Here is a 17,488-nt window from a genome sequence, read left to right as displayed (position 1 = left end):
ATTTTCAGCATACTCTTCCAAACTTTATTACTAACGCACCTGATAAGTTCTGGAGCTTTCAAAGCAAAAAGAAACAACCTCTGAGCTGCATGATGCATGACGGGACAGTTATCACGGACAAAGAAAACATTGCTCAACAATTCTACCCCTACTTCGCGAGTATTTCTTCACCACAAATTGAAGATATTGCATCAAAACCTTCCTCTTCCACAAGCCAGAGTGATATTGTATCACAAAATGGTGTATTTGCAATTTGTTTGAATTTAAAAACAAAAGCAACTCCGGGTCCTGGTAACATTTCAAACACTTTCTTGCGCCGTTATGCTGAGATGCTTTCTCACTTTTTTGTTGTCATTTTTCGTTCATCACTCAATTCAGTCGTTCTATCATTTCAATAGAAAATAGGGCACGTAGTACCGGTCTTGAAGAAAGGTGACAGTGCTTTCTTCAGTAACTATCGTCCCATATCACTAACTTTATCATGTTGCAAGATGCTTGAGCACATTATATCTACATGCATAACAACGTTCCTGAATTACAATGCTGTACTTTCTTCCTTACAACATGAATTTCGCAAAGGCTTTTCTACGGTCACTCAGTTAACATCAGTGGTTCATAACTTTGCCCAGGTCCTTGATAAGTCAGGTCAAGTTGAAGTTATTTTCATTGATTTTTGTAAAGCCTTTGGTGTCTTCCCACATGGCAAACTACTGCATAAGCTCGAAACTATTGTCCTTCCACCTTTCATTATAAACTGGGTTTCTGCGTATTTGTCTAACCGTGTTCAATTTGTAAGCTTTGGTGGTCATGATTCCGACGAACTCCCGGTGACCTCCGGCCTTCCCCAGGGAAACGTCTTAGGTGCCTTACTTTTTTTATATTATATAAATGACCTTGCTAACGTTATTCCAGACTTTGTACAAATTAGGGTATTTGCTGATGACTGTACTTTGTTTACGAAAATTTCTAACCATGATGACCAACGACTACTTGCATAACATTATTGCATGGTGTAATGAAGGGGGGATGCAGCCTAATCCAGATAAAACTGTTTTCATAAAAACTACTAACAAAAAAAAGTCTTTCTTTCCCATACTATCTTTCTCCTCGTCCACATTCAGAAGTTAACGAATATAAATACTTAGGCGTAACTTTAACCAACGACCTCAGTTGGAATAAACACGTTAAAAATATTTGCTCATGCGCCTTTCGTAAACCCTGTTTTTTGGGACATAAACGGCGCCATACTCCTGCTACCGTTAAGCTCTTGGCTTATACTTCCATAATAATGCCAAAATTAGAATATGCATGTGCGGTATGGGACCCTTACACAAAAAAAAACCATCGATGCCCTTGAAATGATTCAACGTAAAGCTGTTCGATTTATATTCTCCAAGTATCGTGCAACTGACTCTCCTACCCTCTTGTTGAAGAAAAATGGGATTCCTACGCTCAAATTTCGAAAATAAATGTTACGACTAAAATTCATGTTTCTACTAAAAAACAACAAATTATCCATGCAACCTGAATCTTACATCAAGCCATCCACAGCCTGGTTGTCAAGAAATAGGCACCTCCAGTCACATACCCCTTACTACGGCTGAACTAACATCTTCAAATACTCGTTTTTCCATCGAACCATAATAGAGTGGAACCCACTTTCACCCTCAAGCGTTGAGAACCTTGATGCCATCCAACAAACTGTTTGCTGATATGTCTTTTCATGTAAACCTTGATGTTATGCCGCTCCTGCTTGGGCCCTTCAATGGGCCTGCAGTAAGTAATAAATAAATAAATAAATGAAATAAAAATGTGTGCAGTTGAAACGAAAATTTACTTCGTTGGCGTGAGTAGTACGCGTTGATGGGATTGCGTTTATGATTCGGGTTGTGATAATAAACTTTCTGAAACCAATATAGGCAAGGCCATTTCCTCTATAAAGATCAAAGGAGGCAAATTTAGTGACAGCTTCATGAATCTCCATCAGCACGTTCTGTGACGTTTATGATGGCATGAAGCGTGCGCTGCACTTCTGAATCTATTCTATTGTGATTGAGAGATATCAATGATGGGATACCGTATTTAAGATGGGTACTCAGGTTTTGGACGAACAAGTGTCTGATGTATCAAATGTAATACGTAGAAGGTGTCACGTAAAATTTTCTTCGCAAAACGCCTAGCATTCATGGACGTTGTTTTGTATGCACTCGATGTTCCTCTGAAAAGATTACCTGTAGTGCAAGCTTCTGGATATGTAAACGACATTACTATAATTACCAACGTTTCATGGCGGTGATAGTTCTAAACTTTGGTAAAATCTGTATTACTCAAAAATCCTATACTTCGAATTTGTTAGTTTGAAGGCCAATGTGACAATAAGTACACCAAAAAGAAAAGTTTTCCACGTCAGTTTCTAGCATTTTAGTGTAATACCAAATAAAAATCACCGGATTATACCAAAAACATTGGCGGCAGTGTAATAAAGAAGTAAGAAAATTAGGCAAGTCATTTACGTGAATGTTAAAAAGCAGAGACCGAAGTACAGGCACCGGGGCACACAAAAGTATTCCGGAGAGTGGAAGGAGCTCAAGTGCCTAGCCATATTATATCAAGTTCGGTTTGAAAGGAAGTTTGAAAGGAAGTTTTCTATCAATTTTTGAGTGGGATAATCTACAATCAGCTTTAAATTTCAGCTTTAAAAATCAGCTTTAAAGCCTTACAAATTTAATAAATATGCAGTCCGTATCATACCCGTGATGTAGAACTTAGTGAAGATGAGCAGTAACACACAAAGCCTTCGCTTTTATCACAAGGACTTCGTAAACCCAAAATATGAAGAATAAAAACATGTTGTCTGACAAAAATTTAAAAACTAATAAAAAGTATGTGTTTAAAGAACTCCCCTCAAAGGATAGTTGAAGAGACTGGGCAAAAACTATCCAGTTGAAGTTGATCCCTATACTTCCAAAAGAAAACCACGCTCCTGATATTCCGATGTTTTGGAATATATCTAGTTTGAAGTTATTAATGGGATTTGAACTTTTTCTTTATGCGTAGTTTAAACTGATGTTGCCGACTAACCATCATGACGCAACCTGGTATTTTTTGTTAAGCTGTGCTACATAAAAATTCGTTCCTCAAGATGTACCTGGAAAGGTTGGTACGCTGTATAAATGGGGAAAGTAGAGGTGGTGAATGTACAATTGAAGACATAATGGACTTCCACCCCACTCATGACCAGTAACCGTTGAAGCATTAGAATAGTTTAAGAGTTGTAGTTGCGCTACCCGTATTTGGATAATATTATTCTTCAGTATCTTTGGGTAATTCGGCCATATGAAATGACTCCAGTTGGGTATGTGTATTCGTCTACAGTTTGACCCTAAATTTATTGCCTACATTTATTAGCTATGTTTCTTATGGAGAAAATCATCTTACTTCTTACTGAAAGGCTCAGATACTTCAGCATCGCGTTTGTTCGAAAGCCCAGGCGCTCAGCTTAGTAGAACAGCCGATTTTGTTACCCAAGGGAGGGCTGTGCCATTAACACTTCACAAGTATTCGGCGTACCGCGGTGGGCGTCGGCGAATTCCTGTCTAGTCCGCCTGGATTGCCTTAACCGAGGGTGGGATTTCGATTTCTGTACTGCGCAGCCCGATATAGACGGTGTGAATACGCCCGGCCACACTTGATCTCCCTCACTGCGAGCTACAAATAAATGCTACTTTGCATTATTTACTCGTTCTGCGCGAGCTTAGAGTTCGGTTGTCATTAGTGCCATATACACGTGTTTCTTCTGAACAGCACCAAACTAAAATCTGCGGAAGGATGACAAACAAAATTCTGCCATATCACCGAAGTGAATGATGATGAGAGGGGCGAAGCTAAAATTCTTTTCGGTAAAACCGGGAAACATTCGCCCAAACATCATATAATCCCTCGACACGTTGTTATAGGTCTTGACGGCGCGCACCATCTCAATGAGTCAAATACATAAGGCGCCTTCGTAGCCATGCTCGGGTCTCGGTTTGTAGCGCAGTGGGAAGAGCGCCACATCCCTCCCGTCGGGGCCAGAGAGTCGTGAGAGTGAAACAGGGCGCCGCCACGTCAGTGGCACTCGACACGTTGTTGCAGGTCTTCTTGATGGCGCACACCACCCGAATGAGTGAAGTACATAAGGCGGGTCTTAGTCATGCTCGCGTCTTTTTGTAGCGCAGTGGGCAGACCGCCACGTGCATGCCGTCGAAGCCATAGTCGTGGGATCGAAACGGGGTGCCGCCCCTCCAAGACCACCACTACTCGCTCGCAAAGCTTGAGACTTCCCACTGCTCCGTCGACAAGCCAGTGGACGACATCGGGGTTTGTGGTGATGATGTAGGGCTTGTTTGGGACGATGAAAGTCTCCATGGGAAATTTGGCAAATTCGGTGTGTGACTTTTTATGCTTGTTGACTGTCGCCTTCTGCAGACCTTCTTGTAAAACGTACGCCCAGTACGTGTCTTGAGCTCGCAGACGACGAGCGACAACCTCTCCTTCTTCCTCTCCTCTTTGTTCGGTAGCCAGGAACGCGTTGAACGTTTTGACCTTTTCGTCCAATCTTTGATGGCCCAATCCGTAGGAGCATCCTGCCACAATCATCATCAGCGGTATGTACGCGATGCTACCTGGGATGGCACAGGGCCCGAGCAAGAAGAGCTTCGCTCCTTAAAGTGGTTTATCCAGGTACGTATCACGAGGACGACAGCAGCGGAGTCATGGCACAGCGGCGGCACCCCGCTACAGTTTGCAGCGGTGCTTTGACCTAGCCCAGCTACCGACAGACTTCTTGCACGTGCTGTTAACCAGGCAATGTAAAGTGTACTCGTTCCCATTTGCTGCTTTGCATTGCTTCCCAGATTTGATCATATTTGCTCATGTTTCCCTTCTCCTGTACATGTGCGACTGGTTGTTTCGCACAACGTGGCTTCCATGGTTTCCCGCCGGAATAAATATTCCGTTTGTGATTTTTATTTGTATTTATACATTCTGACAAAATGGGCAAAGATAATGTAAAGAAAGTGACGGTTGCGAGTGAGATCAGAGAGTTAGGTAGGTAATTTCATGCATGAAGGCGTGACACCAGAACCAAAATGAGAAAATAGAAGACGGTGTGAAGTTGTGTTCTGGCATATGTGCGGAAGTCACTGAATCAAGAAAACAGTTTGCAAACCCCGGGGAAAGAATCACGAACTACAGCATGCACTAACAGAATTGAGCTAGGTTATCCTAGAAGACCAGAACTAGAGTGGCTATGCTTGTAAATAATCTGTGGAGCAGTTGATGAAGGTGCTGATGAGAGCAGCCCTGACGCGTGTTTGGTGGGTCCGACCGCAAGTCCCGGATACAGAATATTGTTTAGTTTACTAGGACGTAAATGTGAGATGTCGTGCTTGCAAACGTTAGGCAAGCGCCCTAACGTGCAGAAAACTTGGCCTATTCTGCAATCACGAAGTATATGTTAATCTACCAGATCTATAGAAAATCCCCAACGTGGAGTATGTTTCAGCGAAGGAATCTTTGGCATCCGCCTGAGTGCTCCAGGACGGCTAAAAAAAGATGAACAGTTTTATCAGATTGTTCACAGTTCAAAACCATCTGCTCCCGTAGTAAAACGTGGGCCACCGCAAAATTAAACCACTCGCATTACCAACTGAGATAATCCGGAAGATATCCGTTTGTAGTACGAGAGCAAATTTATGAGCAAGGTTAATTGATAAATAGACCAGAGTTAAAATACCAGCAGTAATAAACAAACAAGTAATAGACCAGCAAGATAATAGACCAGCAAGAGATTAGAGCAGAGTGTGGGAAATCCACAAGATGGTGGAAATTTCTTCGACGGGAAATATGACATCCGCCGCAATTCAGCCGGACAGCTTTAAAGAAAACCTCTACAACTTTCTCAGAAACCCCGCAGTGGGGAAGAATTGGTCGTCATTCCGTGCTTCGAAAGTGTATGTCAAGCAAAGGTGTGGTACACCACTACACATGGTGATGGACGGGGGTATGAAATTTTTTCTACTCGTCTTGGCCGGCCTGTCTGTGGCGCGTGTCTAGTGCACTAGATAAAAGTAGGTAATAGCAGCGCTATTTTCTCCTGTTCTTTCGGGCCTCCAATATTATTCCTGGTTGCGCCATTTTTTTTAATTATGCATATTAGTCACCAGAGTGTGGTACCGTTAGCTTGTCCTCCCTGATTGGCCGCAGGGTGCGACTGATGTCGTTCCGAATGCGATTCGAAGATAACGCGTGTAAAAGAATTTAAGCTGCAGAAGAATGTCGAAATAAATCCTTCTGCTTCTTTTTCAATATTGTTTCACCAAACAACCCGGTCTGTGTTAAGGACGATGCCGTACATGCGGCCATCTCGCAGCACTGATGCACGACAAAATCGGCACTTTTGCTGACTTGTGCGATTCAATCGCAGTGCTGAAATAGGTATTGTAATGACATTACGGTCGGCTATTCTGCCAGCAAATGTTGTGCCCTGCCTATACTGACGCAAGCGTTCTGGGTTTTGTGCAAAAACGCCTCAATTTAGTAATGCTAGTACTGCGTTTTCATCGAAGATAATCTGCAAACATAATTTTTAGCAGGTGCACAATGTCATGGGTCGTATTCCTAATAGCGGCCGTATCATCCTTATTGCGGTTTCGATGCTGGTTTCTGGTTTTCTCCGACAATTGCTGAGCTCGGTGTTGTATGGCTGATCAGCCTGACGCATGTGATCGGCGTCTTAGGCCTTGGAACCTAGGCGTTTTTACCACGGAGATCTTTTTTGCCCTTGGCGATAAAACTTTGGAGAGGTTGCGGTGTACAGCTTTGGTATAAAGTTTAACCCGCTCTAGGAGTTCTACCCGGACCACGGCCTATTTTGGGCAGCCGCTCTACCTACTGATCTACTCGTGAGGCTAGCCGTTTGTAGATCGAGAGAGAAGTCGTCAACAAGTCGAAGTAATGGACAGGTGTTTATGAGCCAGATTTGTGGGAAATACACAAGTTAGGGCGAAGGAAAATTTTACGTCCACCTTAATGTAGCCAGACTGCTACAAAAAAACTTCAGCTTCCTCGTAAACTTCGGACATTAGGAAGAATTCATCCGGAAGCAGGATTCGAAACCCCGACTGCAGCCTACCTTGAGCAGTCAGTCTACCAACTTAGATAACGAAGAGGCTAGCCTTTCACATCGCGATAGGTAATTTATCAACTAATACAAGTGATGACAAGTGCTAATTGACCAGATTTAGGTATAACTTCAAGGTAGAGTAGCCTTGGCGTAGGTAACTTCAACCTCTAAGTCTCTGGGAAAGATTACAAGATTTTTTGTTGCCGTCCGAATGTAATGACGCTAATTTCAAGTGTTCCTTTCCAGAAACTTACTCAACTTTGGCGATTTCCCCTATATGTGGTCGTTTATATCGTCCATCATTTCAAGTTCTTGATCAAATCATTATCGCGCAACAAACGGCTAGCCACTGGTGGACTCACTTGGTAGAACGACTGCAGCAGAACTGTGTGCGACGGTGACTTTTCTATGTCACCGGATGCCTCGACTGATCCTAAAGATTTGCTTCAAGGTAACAATTCCCCCTTTTTCATAACATTTGACACAAACATGCAGCATATAACACTTTATCTCGTCGGAGAACAATTTTATTCTCCAAAATTTGCACAGCACTCTCAATAAACCTGAGAAGCACAAAAGACATAGTAGACGTGGTACAACTGTTTTACCCTCCACTGACACTGTGTATAAGAACCTCATCTTCACCTAAACTGGTTATTCGAGCATGTACTCCTGCCATTACTCACAGAGCATCTTTTTTATGATCTAACAAAAAGCACAGAGGTGGTTGTGTCGCAATGTAGGTAAATAATAAACTAATGTTCCCGTTATCGGAGATTTTTTCGTAATTAACAAAGATAACGAGTGCATAACAATACCTGCAAGAAAGCCATACTACCCGCTGTCTACATATTTGTACTGGTGATAAGAGAACATTTAACAGCTCTTTGGAAAAGCGGAAATTATTGCTTTTATAATTAGAATTGTGAATATAAACTTGACCGCTGAAGATGGGTGGTCGTAGGAACAGGACTGTTTATTGGCATAATGGTGTAATGGTGTTTATTATTACAGTGGTGACGTGGTCAATCCCGCAAGCATTTGTGCGAGAGTGGGCTGGACGAAGAGAACAACAAAGGGCTCTTGCCAGTACGCCAGCGGGGCATATCCGAAAAACAGCTTCACCGGTACTTCGGGCCCTACAACGTGGTGCGTCGCATCAGTGACGTACACTATGAAATCACTCGGGATGGCACGGTGCACTCCTCACTGGGCAATTCATCTACTGAGGTCGTGCACGTCGTACGAACGTAGCCGTATTATTACAGATACTGTTCCCGCTCATAACCCCCACACAAAGGCCAGTGTAGAAACTGACCCCTTCCCTGACGACTATCTCTACTTTGACAGTGAGGCGCTGAATCGTCCTCATCCGGATCCCAAGCCATCCTCGCCTCGTAACCTACCATTGCGGTGGGACGAGGCTTGCAGAAGAGGGGTAGTGTAACGCTGTTTATTATTAGAGTGGGGACGCGGTCAATCCCATAGCGTTAGCGCGAGAGTGGACTAGACGAAGAGAAGGATGAAGGACTCTTGCCGGTGCTTTTTCTCCAGCTGTGTCGCCATTTTGCTCTCCTTGAGTTCAGTAAATAAAAGTGCCCTCGCAGTAAATTCACCAGCAACAATAAAATTGTAGAAGCTTTTTTAAGCTTCGAAAAAAGCTAACCGCAATTTCTGCAAACTCAATTAATATCTGTCTCCAACTGGAATGAAAACGGCCGATCTGCTCGTGTTCACTAGGCGATTAGGGGCTATATAGTGGTAGTTTGCTTCAAAATCCTTGGCCTGGGCAGACGTAATAAGCACAGTGAACTTGAACAATCACACAGAATCATCCACGAAACACTTCAACACTTTTAATGGTCAGTCGCAGCAGGGGTTAGCCTTCAATTTGTTTTTGAGAAAAACCGACTTGATATCATTTTGCTCTACACACACAACGACGCAAAACGTAAGATCGTGCAGAAACCATACTTAACAGACTTTATTATGAATTTGACTGGTGTACGCCGAGGCGACAAGTTTGGTGACTCCAGCAAAAGCGAACACGGTGTATTACCCTCGGCGTTTTCTTCTTTATATTTATCAATGCATGCGGTAAAAGCGCCACGGTGGCCGACCGTACATCTTCTTCTCCTTGGTTTTCGGCGGGGTGCTGAAGTGACCGCTTCGGGTGTGGCGATGTTATGTCTCTCGGCACTGCAACACTGCACCGGCTTCTGCTTGTGCTTGTTCCGCAGGTGGTTGGAATGCACAACGCTATCCCCATTGTCCACGATATGAGACAGTAGTTCGGAGGTGGTTTCTTGTACCTTCCCTTTCTTCTGCATGTACTTACGTAAACTTCTCCCCTGTTCAGAAGATCAAGTAGTTCCCGGACACCATGACGACTGTTGTACTATTCGCGTTGTGTCTCCCGACTTGCTGCTTCAAACTTCCGGACTGTGAATGTGTGGGCTGTTGCAGGATGTAATGCGCTCGTTGCCTGCGATAGCGTGGTGCGGGAGCGCCGCCCAATGAGGAGCTGGGCAGGGCTGTATTTATTATCTATTTGTGAGGTCCTTTAGGCGAGCAATGTAATCTATGGGTCCTCCGTCTTGGACATACATTTCTTGATACCCTTGATGGCAGGTTCCGCCATACCATTGCTATGTGGGTAGTGGGGACTGGAGGTTTTGTTCAAAACCACATTATTGTGTACAGCCTGCGATCTCGGATCCTCTTACGCGGTAAAACTGCGGTACGTTGTCCAGAACAACTACCTCAGGAATCCCATGGATTGCAAAGAGTGACTTGCAATGGTGGATCAAATAGCTTATGTAAGCTTGTTCAGCTGCGCGATTTCGGGGAATCTGGAGTACTGGTCGACGATGATCAACCACCATTTGTTGCTTTGTTATAGCAAGTCATAGCCACCAGGCGCCAAGGGCCTTTCCGGGAAAGGTGTAGGTTGAAGCGGCATTTTCCGGTTTACAGATATGTCATCTCATTTCGGACTACTACGGACCATTTTTTTCGAAGTCTCTTGATATTTACGGTCACCAAATCGTATCGTTGGATTTCGGAAGGGTTTTAAAATTCCGGAATGTCATTCGTGTAGCAGGCCTAAAATATGGGGCACAGGCGTCTGGGTCTACTACTCCTGTTCCGCACATCAAGAGGTCATTTTGAACATTTAGTTGATGGTGAAATTGATAACACGGCTTCACCTCTTGGTGCAAGTATCACTGGGAGGCGATTGTTTGCTGCAGAATTTCAGCTGTTGACGCCACATGTTGTTAAAGTTTTTGCTATTCCGAAGCAGCGCGAGACAGCCTGGCTTGATTGGAACGTTTTCCGTCGTCTGTCTGACAAAGACATTTATTTCCTCACTAGTTCATGGGATTGTGCGAATGTGATGGGCGGTCAGAGCCGTGATCGAGAGAGAGCAATGGCAGCTAGAGCCTCAGTGTCAGGTACGTAGGCCATGATGTAACTTTAACGCGTCATGCGCATGAGAAGTCTCTGTAGCCTTGGCGTGTGGTGAGCGAGATTCTTCGTGTTCAAAATATCCACAATAGGCGTGTGGTCAGTTTCACGGAGAAACTGCTTGCCAACGAGGTAGTGAGAGAATGTCTCGCAACCCCACACAAAAGCAAGTGCCTGCTTCTTGATCTGTGCGTACCGCTTTTCCGTGTTTGCCAGTAGTCGAGACTTGTAAGCCGTTACTGCATAGTTCATGGTTGTTTGCCGCTGGCGAAGAACGGCACAATGTCCGAAAGAGAAAGCATCTGCCAGTGATCATTGTATATTTTGCTGGGTCGTACACGGCAAGAACTGGTCTACTAGAAAGGAGCTTCTTCCACTTGTCGAAAGCTACTTGTTGCGGCACAGCCCACAAATGCTGCTGTTTTTTCGACAGCACCAGCGCGAGGGGCTGCAGGATGTCTGCGAGATTTGTAACGAACCGATCAAGATATGTCGCCATGCGAAGTACCCTTTGTAGCTCTGTCCTGTTTGTGGGCTGTTCATTTCCGTAACTACTGGACCTTGTACTCATCAGGCCTGATACCTTGCTGTCCAATCGTGTGCCCCAAGAATGTCAATTTTGTAGCCTAGAACGTGTATTTGCTCTCGTAGAGTGTGACGCCCGCTTCCGCGAGCCTACGCAGTACTTGACGAAGAGACTCCTTGCGCTCCTCTTGTGTAGCTCCCCATACGAGGATGTCGTGTACGTGCATATGACACGTCTTATACTTTGGAAGATTGTAGCCATCTGCCTTTGGGACACTTTTGGGGGCGAGGCGATACGAAATGGGAGTTTCTTAAACTTTACCCTTGCATGTAGCGTTATGAACGTAATAAACTTCTTGCTCTCTTCGCGAGCTGAATCTGCCAAAATCCTTAGTTGAATTCCAGCTTTGAAAACACTTTCGCTCCAAAGAGAGGCCCACGTGTGTGTTCAATAGATGGAATTGGATGCCATGCTTCGAGAAAACAGCAGTTGAGCTCTGTGAAGTCAACGCAAATTGGAGCGTCTCCTTAGGGCCTCGGAATGACCGCCGTTGGCTCGAATCATGTGACTGGCTCGTCGACTGGAGAGAGGACTTCTATTTTCTTCATTCGTTGGAGATGTCGTTTGGTCTTCTCATGCAATGCAACCGGAACTGGTCAGGGCGAGCTTAACGCAAATGGCTTGGCCCCGTCTTGAAGACCAACGAGGTGTTCTCCCTGGATTGCTCTGCGACCGGCGATGAGGGACGAAAATTTTTGCTTTGTCGTGATGGGAGGCACAACGTTGTTGCTGCATCAAATTAGCTGCAGTTCTACAATAGCAGGCTTTCCAAGATGTGGAAAACGCATTTCGACAAGAACGTAGGTTTCGTGATTTTTCTGACGACTTTGTTGCGATAGCTGTTATGGAACGACTCCATGTATTGCCAAAGGTCTACCATCAGGACGTTGTAGCTGTCGGCATGGTGTAGTAAGAACTGGCCTTGGCTCGAACTGTCTAAATGTTTCAGGCGGTATCACCGTCTCGTCAGCGCCCGTGTCACTCTTGTATTTAAGGGGACGACCTTGCACTATTACTGTTACTTCTTATTTTCACCATGCCCAGGAGTTCACCGTGTTCACCGTGCCCAGGAATCCCCTTTTGGTTCCAACATCAGGAGCGTGAACTGCGTCTAGCCGTTTGGAAAGACAAAAATTTGAATAGTGGCCCTTCTTCAGGCACGTCTTGCATTTCTCATTCCGTGAGCGCCGAGCAGATTGTGGGTGACTTTCCCGCCCGCACCAATGGCAAAACGTTATCACGTGCTTCTTACAAAGGGGAGAGGATGGTCAAGTATTGTTGCTACTAAAGCCAGAGAAGGTATTGCGACAGCCTTGCGACTTCTCCTGGCGAGAAAAACCTACCCTTTGACCCATTGGTTCGGCAGGATTTAGCAAACCCAGTTGCTTTCGCACCCTCTCGACGTGCCGTGTCGCGTCTAGATCTTTTTGTCCCCTGAGATATAGGTCAAGTTTTAACTTCACTGACAGCTTTTTGTGTCTGATGCGGACGACTAACAAATCACGAATGAACTCTTCGTGTCGGCTGCCGTACTCGCAGGTGCGAATATTTTGAGAGACTCTGTCTACTTTTGTACCCGTGTGTTGAAGCGCGCTCTGTCAAAAATTACGTTGCGACGTGGAATGAAGTATTTGTGAAAACGTTCAATGGCAACACTGAACATTTTGGATACCTTACCTGTGAGGTGGAAGGTGTTAAAAATGCCCTCAGCCTGGTCACCCAAGATGTACAGCAGGGTGTCCACTTGGTATTCTTCCGGCTGGGCACTGAATCCAGAAAAGATACGAAAACTTTCAAACCACTTCATCCGTTTCGGCCACCTGTTGGGCGATTGGGAGCGGAAGCCTTCCGCAGGTTGTACCGTGAACAGCAGGTTGTACCGTGAACAGCTGGCGTGGCAGCCGGAGTGCTGGAAGTCCTGTTTGCTGTGTTGTCCAGGTTTGATGGCGTTCCAGGGGATAACTGAAAGCAACTATTATCTTTTTCTAACTTGCATACCATTTTAAGTTTGGCCCAATTCGGTTTCCACAAGAATAAATCCACTGAACTAGCATTGCTGGCCCAAAAGGACTATATTTTACAAAAGCTTTCGACCTTATTGATCATAAAATTCTTCTGCTTAAACTTGCATACTATGGTTTTCGGGGTAAAATACACTCCCTGATTGCTTCCTATCATCAATACCGTTCTCAGTTTGTAGACATTAACCACCAGTGCTCCATGATAAAACCAGTAACCACTGGCGTCCCCCAAGGCAGTATACTTGGACCCTTTCTTTTTATATGTTATATCAACGAAATTGTAAACATTCATCAATCTGCAAAATACATTCCGTATGCCGATGACACTAGTTTATTTTTTCACGGCCAAACATGTGTTGATCTTGCCAACCAGGCGAACAAAACGCTTAAACTTATTCACACCTGGGCGAAAACATTTAAAAATAAACGTAGATAAAACTAAGGCACTACTCTTTCGATCACGCAATAAAGTTCTCGATCTTCCAGCAATCATTATCAGCAATACACAGCTTGAAATGGTACCCTGGTTTAAAACGCTGAGTGTCTATTTCTCGGAAAATTTATCATGGGATCGGCACGTTAATTACCTGGCAGGAAAACTGTCACAAGTGATAGGTTGTATGCGTCGTCACTGGCTGTATTTTCCTATTTCCGTAAATAGAACTTTGTACAACTGCTTATTTTCCTCACCTATTAATTATGGAGCACTGGTGTGGGCGACTACCACGGCAGAAATTATCAACAAGTTACTTCCACTACAGAAACGAGCCGTTCTTATAGTTGCTAGGGTTTGCTACCTAGCCCACACTGCGCAGTTCTTTCAGCAATTGAAGATTGTTAGTGTTTCTGTGTTGTTTTTACCGCCCGGTTGCGAAGGGCTGTGTTTTGTGTGTGGCAAGCGAGGCGCGTGTTCCATTTGTCATGTTTTTTGTGCCGTACTTGTTATTCCTTGCATACGGAGAGTGTTTTGAACTAACGTCACCAGCATGGAACAACCATCTTTGATCTATAGTGCTCTGGATGAAATTCAACGGTTAGAGAAACAATCGCGCTGAAAGATAAATGCTTGCAGAGCAGGCGCCACGGTATTTGATTCGCAGATACCAGTGTTCGCACGTCACTTTATTGACTTCTGCTTTGCCGCCTGAGCATTGTTTGACTTGATAGGGCACCGTAAGTTTACTTCAGTAAACTTGCTCGTCCATTATGACAGCTGCGCGCCTTTGGCTGCGTGACATCTGGTGGAGGTCCACAGTGCCCATTCATTAGGCTCCGTACGCCCTTTGGGTGCGGACAAGAGAGCAAAAACCGCGCAAGCCGCCGACTTCAAGATTTACCGGCTAAGTTTGCTCTCTTACCTGAAAAAACCAGGGTTAGACTGCCACAACGGACACCGTAATGCATGAATGTACTCCCCTATTGTCGTACAAAAGCGGCTGCAATCACCATTGTTCCCCGGATCTCCCAGTGAAGACACTGAAAACAGGTTGCTGAAAGTGGAGCGTGCCCGGATATTTTATGGATGGGATGACAAAGATACTTTTGCGCAGGATTTTTTTTATTTTCTAGAAGGAGCTTAAACTTGATTCCCGAATCGCGAATCCTCGGTGACTAACTGGATTCTGTTTAAAAGCGAGTTTCTTAAAACCACATGGTTGGCTGGGTAGCTGTGCGAACACGCAGCATAATTCGTTTCCCTTCATCATGCACGTAATCACCGTATCTGCAACGTTGCTCCTGCTGACTCTCATACCTGGCTTCATCAGACTATCAGCAATTTCCGCCCCATTCCACAACGGCATTTCTAACTGGCACCGCACTACAATCGCACCACATCCAGCAACAGCGCCGCCACCGCTAACCGTTACTCTCGACCACACGTGGACCACGTCATCAAGGCTGACATCATCTGCAGCCAGGACTGCAAACAACCACCTTTGTCCACACCGCATTGTCGGCTTCGTAGGTGTGCGAACGCGCAGCCTAATTCATTTGCCTTCATCATGCACGTCAGTAACAGAAGTCCGCTTCTTGCTAAAATTCGTGTAAATATTTATTTTATTTCAATGCCGTCTAATGTGCCCATGTCGTGCCCTCTTGCTTTCGGTGGTAATGTTGAAACTAACCCGGGGCCCCGCTGCTGAAGACTTGCTTACTGAGTTTGAAATGCTATCAGCTGGCCAGAATAAACTCATTTCCGACATTGAGGATATTAAAACCAACTACCAACGATGGACGTAACAATAACAGATATGTGCGAACGCATCACCTACCTAAAAAAACATTGCACTACCCTTTCATCCAAGCGCAAAGCGCTAGATGGCCCAAAGACGCTCACAATCAAAATGACTTACAAGGTTAATATGGAACCGCATAGAAACGAAAGCGAGAACCGCTCGCGACGAAAAACTCGTATATTTTACGGTATTGCAGACACTACTAGAACTGAAACATTTTCGGATTGGGAAGGAACAATCATTTGTCACTGCTCTGACCCACTCAACCTAACAATACCTCCCTCAAAGATTGAGCGTGCGCACCGCTTCGGGCGCTTTCCATGAGACCGCATTCCACCTATAATTTGAAAAGTTCGATCATGTAGGACGAAACAACTTGCACTTTCTAACAACGGCAAATTCAAGGACAGAGACACCAGCGTGGGCGAGGACTTCTCTCCTTCCGTGCGTCATGCCCACACACACCTAACTGCTTTTGCAAGAACGAAGTCAACAGCTTTCATTGTCGGTTTCAAAACACTTTTCTAGGAAATAAACGCTGCATCTGTGAAGAGTCATCACGGTCGGTGAAAGAATTAAAATATTAATCATCCTGTCTTCTACCAAAGCTGATCTACCTCCAAATTGTCCACAAACCATCTTTTATTTTCTGTGATCTTTTCTTACAATAAAACGCTCATTTCGAAGTGTGAACATATTTTTAATCCTGTTTTGTCATACAACAGTGACTTGCGTATATTAACAGAAACATGGGTATGTGACATCGTCTCTGATAAAGAGGTCTTCGCAGATTTGCTTAATTTTAAACTATTTTGGAAGGATCAGAAAATCAAAGGGGAGGAGGGGCTCCTATTCCCACAAACCAGAAATTATTTTGCTGGTTAGTTAACCCGTCATCTGAGGTAGAAATAATTTGGGTCCTTTGTTCTGCTAAGCCCCTGCCGATATCACATGGCGTCTGTTACGGGCCCTCGAATAGCTGTACTGACTTTCCTCACAACCTAATGGCGTATTAAACCAATTTAAACAAAAAGTATCCCAATGCCTCCGTAGCTTTTTCAGGGGATTTTATTTTCCCGGTATTATTTGGCTTAACCAAACCACGCCATCAGAAGCCCAAGGTAAACCGGGAGCTTTCGTGGAATTTTGTTTATGTTTTAACCTTTCGCAAATGGTAACTGCACCAACTGGCGTAACCGAACAGTGTGAAATAATTTGGACGCAATAGTAACCAGTTATCCTGACAGCATGGTATCGATTACTTGTCTCCTCGAAATAAGTGACCACAAGGTTATCCATACTGACTTTGCATTAAACTTTTTTATCCGCCAAACCACCCAGAAACCATTAGGATTCACGACGAGAAAAATAATGAATTATCTAGATTGGAAAATAATTTCTATTCCCGGTCCGTAGAAGAAAACTGGACACTGTGTAAGGAAAAGTCAATGAATTGACTGACACGTTTATTCCAAAGTCCCATTTTCGTGCAAACTGCCAAACACGAGGGTTCTCTAAAACTCTTCAAGTATTACAAAACAAAAAAACGCCTCTATAGATTTGCAAACAGTCCCGCAAAACAGGCAGAAATTCTACGCAGTCGAAAAAGCTTATAATGTGCAGTTCATGACGCAAAGAATTCTTTTTCCGACGTTGACCTATTCAAAATGCTGACTAACAACAACAAAAAAATTTGCAGCATTTTAATCCCACCCATACAACCCCAGTTACACTTACCAGTGAATCGGGTCACGTAATCACTAATAATAAATGCGCTAACATGTTCAACATTGCTTTCTTTTCCGTCTTTTACAAAGAAAGTGACGTGTCATTCGCAATACCACCCACTGTTACAGAATGTTGTATTCCGGACGTATCGCTTACTACTAAGAGAATTTTGTGCTTAACCTGCTAGTTAAAACTTTCCCCCTCTTCCGGAGTTAACAAAATCAACTCTAAGTTCTTTAAAAATACTAAAATGCATTTTTGCATCTTTTCTATGGTTGCTCTT

This window comes from Haemaphysalis longicornis, unplaced genomic scaffold (assembly GCF_048455015.1).
Source record: "Haemaphysalis longicornis isolate Haplotype H1 unplaced genomic scaffold, Haemaphysalis longicornis Haplotype H1 scaffold_11, whole genome shotgun sequence".
Taxonomy (NCBI): Eukaryota; Metazoa; Arthropoda; class Arachnida; order Ixodida; family Ixodidae; genus Haemaphysalis; species Haemaphysalis longicornis.
This window is presented reverse-complemented; position numbering follows the sequence as displayed.